Here is a 12,288-nt window from a genome sequence, read left to right on the forward strand (position 1 = left end):
GCCATCACCTAGATGGCTTGGTGGTGATTGGGAGTTTGGTGATCATCCGGCGGAGCTTGTGGATGACCCAACTCGAGTTGTGAGCAGTTGTGGGTGATTCACTGTGACGGAGTGTCAAAGAATCAACCCATAGAGAGCACTTGATCCTTGCGTGGATCAAGGGGGAGCTTCACCCTTGCGCGGGTGCTCCAACGAGGACTAGTGGGGAGTGGCGACTCTCATATACCTCGGCAAAACATCGCCACGTTCCTCCTTCTCTCTTTACTTTGAGCAATTCAATTCTTGTCTTTACATTCATAGAATTGCCAAGCTAGAGTTGGATTGGAACATAGGTTGCTAAACTTTTATGTGGTAGAACAATAGAAACACTTTAAAGACACAAGGGGTGAAGTGGGCTAACCGTCAGGTTTAATTATTGCAAAGAATTTTAGAATTAGCCCAATTCACTCCCCTCTTGGGCATCTTGATCCTTTCAGCCTTGTCGGACTCAATGACGATGATAGGGTCACCCTTGGTGAGGCGGTCGCCCTTGGTGGTAGTTTAGGAGATGATCTTGCCCTCGATCATGGTGGAGCTAAGCGCTGTCATGAAGATCTCCTAGATCTTGGCCTCGACCTGGTGTCGGCGGTGGGACGAGGACGGCGCCAGCGCGCCTGCACGGCGGCGGAGCATGAACACTAAGGGGAGAAGCGTGGACTGGAGGTTGAGGAGGCCGGCCATTGTGGGGTGGTGGGGGAGCAGAGGGGAGGGGGAGGGGAGGGAAAGGGAGCGTGGCGGGGAGGATTTGAGAGGAGTCTGATGAGATGGTGGTGGCTTGGCTACTCCTCGTGGCTCCTATTGTTGTCACAGTTGACGGGCGCTGCTACTACCTTGGGTGTATCAGAGGCGTGGTAGATTAGCCGAGGACGATGAGGGGTGGAAAGGATGTCGTGCCCACCTCTGAGCTGATAGCAGCCATGAACCAGCGTGGAGATGATGTGGGCCTCAAATTTGATTTTTTAATGACATTTATTAAAAACTCTTGGAGATGACTATCTTTTCCCCTTCTAAGAGCATCTCCAAGAGTTCCCTAAACATCATCCTAATCCTTGTTTTTAGAAAGATGGGGAAAAAACCCTCTCCAACAACTCATAATATTTACTCCTAATCTTTTAGGACTTAGGAAATTTCTCCCCCTTCCGCGTAACTTTACACGGACGAAGCCACGAGCGAAGACGCTGTTTCCACATCCGTGTCACTGTTTTGCACACGTACAGCCCATTCTAGTCTTTGATGAGGAGGAGGCCGTTGTAGTGATGCACGACCTCTCCCCACCGGATTTGGGGTAGGAAGCTGAGCTCAGCGTCGATCGCAGAGTTGGCGGGCCAGGAGAAGTAGTAGGGATGGTCCTGCTCGACATAGCTAATGAACATGCCACGTAGGCCGCGAGGAACGCGGTGCACCAGCGCGAGCAGGAGGTCCCGGTCATCGATGATGGCACGCAGGTCCTTGGAGACGCTCCGGCAGATGGCTAGAGGCCGTGGCGGGAGGCGTCGGAGGATCTCGGCGAGCAGCTCTTCTGGGAGGAGATCCATGGGTGGCTGGCGAGGCGTGCGAGATCATTTTCTTTCTCCAGTCAGGGTGGCGGCGGCGTGGCTAGAAAAAGGCCGATTGCGGGGCATCTCCTCTGTTTTCGCCTTGGATCTAGATGACAAGGAAGGAAATGGGACCAACATTTGATTTTTAGAAGTCAAATATTAGGAACTATTGGAGATGAACTTTTTTTTCTTCTAAAACCTTTTTAGGAGTTGGTAAACATAGACTTTTTAGGAGAAATATTTAGGGAACTCTTGGAGATGCTCTTAACTTTTAAAGCCATTTAGTTTTCACTCTAAGTGGTTTTGTACAGGGGTTTTGTTTCACGTGGCGTCATATCAGCCATGAAAAAATTAAATTAAACTTTTTAGATAGTTTAGGAAGGTAAATTGAAGGAACACTATTTTAAAAACTTATGCAATTTAAAAATCATAAAATTTGGTTAATCTAGAAAATTTATACAAACTTTACTTTAGCTTAGAAAAATACAAAAACTAGTTTTGTTTTCCCAAAATTGTGCTCTATTTTATGGTGACTAAATTAAAACTATTTAAGTCTTCTGTAGACTCATTTTGCTTTTTACTAGTTGTAGAGGCTCTCATGTCTATTAAATTAGTAGACTACAACGATGACTCAAAGTTTTTTTTCATCCAACTCAAGCAAGAATGAATATGAAAAAGTACAAGTGACTTGTGGTAGAATCGCCTAATCTAATGCTTCCTAGGAGTACTTGTCATCTATTAGACACTAAGTACTTAAGGGAGGACACTAAATTACGCAGTTCCATCGAGCACACCCCAAGGCAGAACCTAAAAATTCACAGTTCTCCATCAGGATCACAAATAAGAGAATAAAGCTTACAACATTCTTAAGTCATTTCTTACATCACTTTCCATGCAACAATAGAGTATAATATTTATTGATTATAACAGCAAAATTTACCCATGTTATCAGAGTTATGAACAATTTAATTTAACAACAGAATACAAACATGTGTTTAGACTTACAGCGAAAATAAATATCTATTAAATTACAAGTTAAACGTTAATATGATGATATGTTATATACATCATAGCAGGTTATAAGTCTTTCCATTATAAAATATTTTAGGTGGAAGTTTCAATAAACTCTATGTCCGCAACGTTAAGGAAATCCTCGCTGAGCCCAGCAGGATGTTTCCACACAAAAGTGTTAGCTCCACATGTTCCTGTCACCTGCAACAGGGTAGAACAAACCCTGAGTACTCAATTGTATTCCACAAGACTTACCTGTCAGGAGGAAAAAAGACTCCAAGGGTATGCAAGACTATCTGGTTTATGGGTTTATTGCATCTATAGGAGCATTATTAAACGTACGTACTTATATTCAATTTTATTAGCAGTCATCATTAGTTCATTAACTAATCATTCTATGTAAGCACCTGTGCTACTTTCAAGCAGGTGGTAAGCAATCAGGACTTTACCATCTTTCATCTTCTAGTTCTTACTGCGGTGCCAGATTGTAGACAAGTCATACCGGATTACCCGGCGATTCGTAAACCAATGTATCCCAGCTGGATACCCTGAAACACATGCTCCGCTTATACCCCAGTCACAAGCAAGACCAACCCACCACTCTCCTATTGAGGGGTCTAGGACCCTGTCCAAACTTGGACTCTAAACCCCCACACCTGAGTCCCGGACTCAGTGTGGTGCTTAGATCTCCACCATCCCTGCCTCCAATCGGTTAGTCCAGAAAGAGCCGAAACCCACGACAAGAGAGCAATGAGCCTTCCCTGCTCTCATCAACAAGTATGTGCTTAGGATAATAAGTTTGTGACCTGACTAGAATTCAATGCAATGGGCGGTCCTTAACCGAGATAGGTGGAACAAGTGCAATCCAAGCCTTGCTTGAATGCCAAACCAAGTCTAGATCTAAAGTATCATTCCATCCGGTCTCCAATTATCATTCATATATATTTTCCAGGTGATAATAATATAATAAGAATAATAATATCTTTCCTATCTCTCACGAGTGACAGACAATCACTCGACTTCTACCGGAGTCCAGTAGCATAGCAATCTACATGATTCTATCATACTAGTAAGACTCATAGGATATATATATATAATTCAACTCCTTAAAACTTAATGCACAAACATAATATAAAGTGCAGAAAAGTAGGGGTTATGCACCGGGGCTTGCTTGGGTAATATATAACCAAAAGTTAGCATCCCATCATGGTGACACGATCACCAAGGCACCATCTTTTCTGCTACTCCTGTCGTCTCCATGGTCCATCATTGTTCCTATTATGATATACGTGGATGCAACGCATAGATGTAAATAATCAATGACAGTTGAAACTCTTAGAAATTTGATTATGCCTCACAAGCTAACGATATAGCTCTAACGTGCTAGTCTATGTATCCACATCGTCAAGTAAGGCTTGTTCCTAGAAAATGTTTTCGTTCTACAAACCCCTAATTAATTTTGACATTTGATCAATTAAATAAATATTTCTGTACTAGTGCTCATTTAGTTACCTTAACAAACCAATTCCTATGGAGCTACAAAAATTACAGTGAGCACCTAATATTGTTAGGAATCTACTGTTAAAGTTTTAGAGCCAACACTATCACCAATTTATCACAACAATTCCAACAAATTTATATCTTAACAATATTAAGTGTCTCAATTTAATTATATAACTCCTAAGAATATTATAAAACTATGTGAACAAAACATATATTAGCAGATAGATCATGATTTTAGGAGTCCAACAAAATTAGTTTCATATTTTTTGGACAACTACACAAATTTATATTGATTTTACAAGTTTGCCTCAGAAATAAATTAGAAAATGCTTTAGAAACGGCAAGGGCCGGCAGCAACCAATTTGGCCCAGCGGCCCAACGTAGCCCGCGCGCTCGCCAGCAGGCCAGCCCAACCGACTGGCTACACGATCGCACCAACATGTTTTGCAAATGAGTCCCTGCATTTTAGGATAATCAACGTCGCCATGAAACACTATTGCAGTAGACTCAAACTTTGCATCAAGCACCCTACATTAAATCACCTTCGCAACTAGGCGGTCCCTGGCACCGCCGCACATGATGGCACAACTCTGCCCAGCACTGCACACCTATGCCAGTCCGCAGAGCAAGGCACCAGCTAACCGAGCAAGACGACGAGCATCGTGGGGCCAAGCCGGACTCCTCGATGGCGGTTGGGAGATAGACAATGACCCTAACGTGCTATCCACACTATCGAGCCACCCATCATGGTGGCACGAGCATTCTAGCGATCTAGGGTACTAATGGAGAGGTAGAGGCATTGGGGAGCAGTAGGGGCTCACCGCGGTCTATGCTATGGTGGTGGTTGAGGCAGAGGATGACCAAGATGACCTAGCCATGTGCGCGCAAGCATGGTGGCATCACTCCGAGGTAGACACGGCGTGTCACCATGCCGTTGATGAGTGCCCTGGCGAAAAGAAGATGAGCTCCAGCCCTAGGGGGTAAGACAAGCTCAGAAATGCCATCAATTGATCCTTTACCTATGGGTTTAGGCATACCCCCCAAATCTTTGGCCACAACGGCGCTCTAGGCTGATGGTGAGGGAAACACCAATTTGGCGGTCAGTGGCACACGATTGCCTCCGATTTGGTGCGGGGAGCTAACTGGCTAGTCTGGCTACTTGTAGGTGCAAGCAATTGAACTACAACGCACTGTGCACGGTGAATCAGGGACTACTGTGGCTAGGTCCCGCATCAGCTCATCGTTTCCATCGACGATGATGGCTCGTGGGGCATGGTTTGTTGGTAGCGGCTAGTCAAAAAGGACAAGAGGGACGAGGGATGGTGACTGAGCCCATCGCGTAGAGGCAGGGCCAGCAGTGGCTGCCTTTACTCACTGATCGGATGCGGCGCGTGCAGCCAAGATGAGCACCATCGCGAGGTAGGCGCAGGCGCAAAGGCTTAGCGCACAGCAGCCGCACATAGCGTGTAGTGTCATGACATGCATAAGTATGGCAGGTTGCATGGCATTGGCTAAGCATAGGCCCAATGAGACATGACATGACGTAGACAACAATGACTCAGCGTGACTACGCACGTGCGCTCAGCAACACTGCAGCAAGGCAACAACGGCACACGGTAGAGGCAGGCAGCGGCGGTCAGCCGGGTCACAGCCGGGCGAGACCGGCCGATGCCACGGCGCGCGTGGCCGCAGCTGGCCAGCACTAGATGGGCACGATGACCACGCCCACGGGGCCAAACGACCGAGACGGTGCCAAGCACAGTTATTAAAGTGGCCTAAAAACTACTCATCAATTGAGCGGAGGCTCAACAATTCCATGGCCCTAAAGTCAACACTAATGGCTAGCTAGATGAGCAACCCATACAACTAGAGGATGACCAGAGAGGAAGATAGCGAGGTGCCAAAATAGGTCAGTCGCGTTGGATGCTAGTTCACAAACCGAGTGCCCCCAGCGTGGTTACAACACGCTTCTACAAAGTTGGGGCAAATTTTGGGAGGGCATCGTGACCTCACACACAACTACGACTTGCACCACGTTCAAGTACACACCTTGATGCAATCAATCGTGCAAAAAACATAGATATATTGCTTAATCTATTTTTGTTGAAATCTAAGTGCCAAAACAGCATTGTCTATCATCGTTTCTGACTTAGAAAGAATAAGAACTTAGCTAGAACTAACAACCTTTAGCGCTTTTGTCGTAATTTTTACTATGCCTAAACCTAATTAATTCCATCCATTACACATTTCACACACTAGTCCATACGTCATACTAACTCATAGAAACAAAACATCTAGGAACTACTTAACTAGTTGTTTAATATTATTCGCCAAAAATGATACTTTTAACACCACTTCCAAATTTTGCCGATTCAACGAAAAGGGCTAATTTTAATTTCCAATTTGATTTTTGAGCTTCCAAAAACAATAATTAACAACCTTTGTTTCCCAAAAGTTAATGTTGCATTTCCATCTTCCCAACTTGTTCTTCAATTTTTATTTAAGTACTAAATACAAGTTATGTTTTATTCTTGTTTATAGTAATCGCTTTTCGTGCCAAACAATTAAAACTACTTTTCTTATTTTCTTGTTAGAATTGTCATTATCACATTTGATTAAACTAACTCACTATACTTATAGATCTATTTCTCAGGCCATACCCTCAGTGCTTAGCGAGCTCATAACACCAGAGGTGTTACAACCAACCCCCTTAAAAAGAATCCCGTCCTGAGATTCAAAGCAAGAACACAAAAGGGGCAAAGGAGATTATACTTCGTAGATTATAAATTACATGAAAGATTACACGACTTCGAACACTAAAACACATAGGGATTTAGGGATACCCGATTAAGAGCAACCTAGTAACCAAGGTCCAATCTAGAAGTCAGGATAGATGAGGACAATGGAGAAACATCAAGAAAATGATTATCCAAAATATGGCGTATGTCCAACAGATCCAGAAATAGGAGACTAAGAACTCAAACATTGTGAACCCTAAGATCAACTAACCAAAGGGGACTTGAACATCTTTGACAGAAATCTATATCCCTTCTTCTTCCCGGATTATGCCATCACCTCTGACTGACGACCTAGTTCTTTGGATGATGACTGGATCTCGTAGCTCTGCTTTGAATTCGAGGGGATGGGGATGAGGAAGGAGAGCAAGGACCAAGGGCATCTTATAGTGCTGAACGGAGGTGGGACGCAATGCACCGAAAGTGGAGATGGCATGGAATACACTAACGGTTCATGCTATGGGGATAAAGTCGGCCATGGTGCACTTCCTGCGTGAGCAGTAGAGGGAGGATAAGGAGAGGAGAGGAGAGGGGTTCGCTCAATGAGGAAGGTGTGCAGCGGCCATGTCCCCAATAGAAGAAAAGGAGAGGGGAAGGGGGTCTGGTATGGGGATGAGAGTGAGAATCGAGAGCCAACAGGATGCCGAGAAAAAGGGAAAGCACTCAGTACACGAGGACGGCTAGTGCGGCACGATGTCATAGCTACACGAGAACAGGGTGCCAATGGTCCTGACACAAACGGTGTCCGTAGGGCACGCGGTAAAAGTGATCGGTATGCACAGCGTGGTCTACATGGATACAGAGCTTGGGACTTGATGTCTGCTCAGACTTTTCCAAGTACTCCCTACTACCCAAGGCTAACTTTTTCCTTCTTGCTCTTCTATTTCCTTCTCTTCCTCGTTCACCATATGTGCCAACCTTTGGTATGAACTGAAATCATGATATACGTGCTTCCTCCAAAACCACGTTCTCTTGTTTTCTAGAGAGAACACTATTTCATCAACCCATCGTGGACTTCCCGTTTGAGCACCTAAATATTTTCAAGAAGAATATTTTGTACCAAAAGCGGTATGGCAGTGTAACTTGGTAAAGGTACTTGGTCAACAACCTTGATACCAGCACATGCTGAGCAGCGTCACCATGTGGTAGCTATTCCACAGGGGCCCTTGGTTTCGTCGTGGCACCATAAGCTATTAACCAAGCAACTACTACCAACTTACACACAATAAAGGCGGTGGGGTCATAGACCACAGAATAAGAGGAGTATTGCAAGGGAAGATTCAAACAACAAGGGTTTCTTTTGCAACAAGGGACAAGAAATTCAAATCCAATGATGGATTCGATTTAAAGAGATTCAAGTGTTCTGCTGGGACATCCACAATTAGTCGATACAGTGCCCTATGTTCTCCAATCATGGCTAGTCTACTGGCATCTGAATGGTAACTTTTCTTGTAACCCACTTAACATCATCCTTGAAAACCATAAGCATGTCTACTAAGACCTAAGGGCAGATGGACGCAATAAACCCAGCGAAGTAAACAAAATGCACATTCCAATGGTCTTACATGGGTACAACATATAGGCACTCATTCTCCCATTCTCGACACATCATTCACCTTCCCTACGATCGAACGACCTCAACCACTACAGACGATATACAACGGAAGACTACAATACTGGAGGACAGCGCTGAAAGACACTACTAACTATGGGTACATCATCCCAAGGCAACTAATCTACTTTAGACCATTCATCTTCATTCTCGGGCTTGGTGAATTCTTCTACCGCCCTAGCTATGGATCTGTCTCCTCTCTAGGTAGTGGCTGAGTGAGAGAAAGCAAGGGCTCTACTTCTAACACTTCCAAAGATGGGGGTGCAGGCGGTACTACAACACCGGTTCTCCTTCTTTCTGGCGGGTGGATAGGGATCCCCTCCACCATCAAGGGATCTTGCCATTTAGCAGCCAACATCCTCCACTTGGTCCTGGTGACAAGGTAGGCCTCTCCCAACTGATGGGCATGCCGATCTTTGGCCACCTTCAGAGCTTCTGACATGGCAGTCTCTCGACTCTCAGCGGCTGCCGCACTAGCATGCGCTTTGGCAAGCTGCACCTGGAGAATCCTAGAGAAGATCCTGGCTTCCTCGGCTCGCTAGAAGCACTTCCTCAGCTCCAAGGCTTACCGATCATACTGCTCATCTAGAGCTTGCAGGTACATGGTCAAGTGCACCATAGTAGGATTGTCTTCTTGCGCATCCCACCCTTGCAAAGCCTCCATGCGTGCCCTCCATGCCCATCGATTCTTTTCTAAAGGTGGAAAGAACCTCATGGGGGTATGAGCAATGGGCTCTTCATAGATCTAGCAAAGGTACTGCAAGACTTTATGGGCCACAACCTAATAGGTGTCGACAAAGCAAAACCCAGTTGCGGTCACATTCTAGGCTTCAGTGATGTTGGGGAACTCTTCACTCTTCCTAATGTAGATGATAACTTCACACCGCTCAGTGCCATGCTTTTCATACTCATGGCCCTCATACTCGGGACGATCCTTGACTCTGAGTTTTTGCAGGGTGGCATATAGGATTCTGGGAAAACCCTTAACTTTTAGGCAGTAACTGCTAACCTAGGCTCCTGCCATTCCTGGTGGGTGGTTGCAAGGAAGGACTGAGCGAAAAGCTTGCTCAAAAGAAAAAGCTAGGCAAGCTAAAGTGCACCGAGTGGTGGTACCAATGGCTAGGCCAGGCCCTGCTTATAATGGCAAAGCGGTCAGTGGTCCTGGCATAGTCCACCAACGGTTCCTGCACGAGATCACAACAAATGAATCGATCGAATTTTCGCACGTTCAAGGCGAGCGATGTCTGAGGCCATTAATGACTAGTACGACTATAGGGAAAGGGTCTAACAAGAGCATAGGAAAGAGTATGGGGCAACGTGGGTCACGATAGGCGTGAATCATAGGCAAACATGGAGCACGAAGCCACAGTGCAGAAAATAACTCCAGAACAAGGACGGGTCAGACATGCACAATACAACACGCGTGACACCTATGGATGGCGTATCTACAAGCAATATGGGCACTACAATGCACAAACAGAATATGCATGAATGGACATCCTATATGTCCTTCTACTATTTCCAACATATAGGGCAACCGTTTTAGATTTTTGGCACATCGTTCTCTCCCTATAGCTAGTCGATACTATCAGACTATGCTCGGGGTCAGTGTGCCTACAAAAAATTTGATTAAGCCTACCTAAGTCAGCAGAGTGCCATCTATCCAGGATACATAACCATAGTAATAGGGCTACTTATATAACTTTCCATGCAACTTCCTAACTTTTTGAAAAGAATTTGTTGTCAAGTTTTAATTTAGAAAGAGGTTCTGAATCTTTATTTCCTCATTTATTCTCTGATACCACCTATGGTAGAACCGCCTAATCTAATACCTCCTAGGAGTATTTGTCTTCCATTAGACACTAAGTACTCAAGGGAGGACACTAAATTACACAGTTTCATCGAGCACACCCCAAGGGAGAACCTGAAAATTCACATTTTTCTATCAGGATCACAAATGAGAGAATAAAGCTTACAACATTCTTAAGTCATTTCTTACATCACTTTTCATGCAACATCAGAGTATAATATTTATTGATTATAACAACGAAATTTACCCATGTTATCAGAGTTATGAATAATTTAATTTAACAATAGAATATAAATATGTGATCAGAGTTACAGCGGAAATAAATATCTATTTAATGACAAGTTAAACATTAACATGATGATCCATTATATACATCATAGTAGGTTATAAGTTTTTCCATTATAAAATATTTTAGGTGGAAGTTTCAATAAACCCTATGTCCGCAACGTTAAGGAAATCCTCGCTGTGCCCACCAGGAGGTTTCCACACACCAGTGTAAGCTCCACATGTTTGTGTCACCTACAATAGGGTAGAACAAACCCTGAGCACTCAATTGTACTCCACAAGACTTACCCATCAGGAGGAAAGAAAAGACTCCAAGGGTATGCAAGGCTATCTAGCTTGTGAGTTTATTGCATCTGCATGAGCATTACTAAATGTGTGTCCTTATATTCAATTTTATTAGCAATTATCATTAGTTCATTAACTAACAATTCTATGTAAGTACATGTGCTACTTTCAAGCAGGTGGTAAGCAATCAGGACTTTACCATCTTTCATCGTCTAGTTCTTACTACGGTGCTAGATTGTAGACAAGTCATACCGGATTACCTAGCAATTCAAGAACCAATGTATCCTAGCTGGGTACCCTAAAACACACGCCCCACTTGTACCCTAGGCACAAGCAGGACCAACCCACCACTCTCCTGTCGAGGCCGTCCAAACTTGGACTCCAAGCCCCACACCTGAGTCCTAGACTTAGTGTGGTGCTTAGACCTCCACCATCCCCGCCTCCAACCAGTCGGTTCAGAAAGAGCCAGCACCCACGATAAGAGAGCAATGAGCCTTCCCTGCTCCCATAAACAAGTATGTGCTCAGGATAATAAGTCTGTGACCTAACTAGAATCCAATGCAACGGCCAGTGCTTAACCGACAAAGGCGGAACAAGTGCAATCTGAGCCTCGCTCGAATGTCAAACCAAGTCCAGATCCAAAGTATCATTCTGCCTGGTCTCCAATTATCATTCATATATATTTTCCAGGTGATAATAATATAATAGCAATAATAATATATTTTCTATCACTCGTGAGTAACAAGCAATCACTCGACTTCTATCGAAGTCCTATAGCATAGTAATCTACACGATCCTATCATACTAGTTAGACTCATAGCATATATATATATATATATATATATATATATATATATATATATATATATATATATATATATATATATATATATATATATATATATATATATATATATATATATATATATATATATATATATATGCAAGTGGGTTTCATTCAACTCCTTAAAACTTAATGCACAAACATAATATAAAGTGCAGAAAAGTAGGAGTTATGCACCGGGGCTTGACTGGGTAGGATATAACCAAAAGTTAGCATCCCATCATGGTGACACGATCACCAAGGCACCATCTTTTTTGCTACTCCTGTCGTCTGCACGGTTCATTGTCGTTCCTATTATGATATACGTGGATGCAACACATAGATGTAAATAATCAACGACAACCGAAACTCTTAGAAATTCGATTACGCCTCACAAGCTAACGATATAGCTCTAACGTGCTAGTCTACGTAACCACGTCGTCAAGTAAGGCTTGTTCCTGGAAAATGTTTTTGTTCTACAAACCCCCAATTAATTTTGACATTTGATCGATTAAATAAATATTTCCATACTAGTGCTCATTTAGTTACCTTAACAAACTAATTCATATGGAGCTACAAAAATTACA

This window comes from Miscanthus floridulus, chromosome 16 (assembly GCF_019320115.1).
Source record: "Miscanthus floridulus cultivar M001 chromosome 16, ASM1932011v1, whole genome shotgun sequence".
NCBI lineage: Eukaryota > Viridiplantae > Streptophyta > Magnoliopsida > Poales > Poaceae > Miscanthus > Miscanthus floridulus.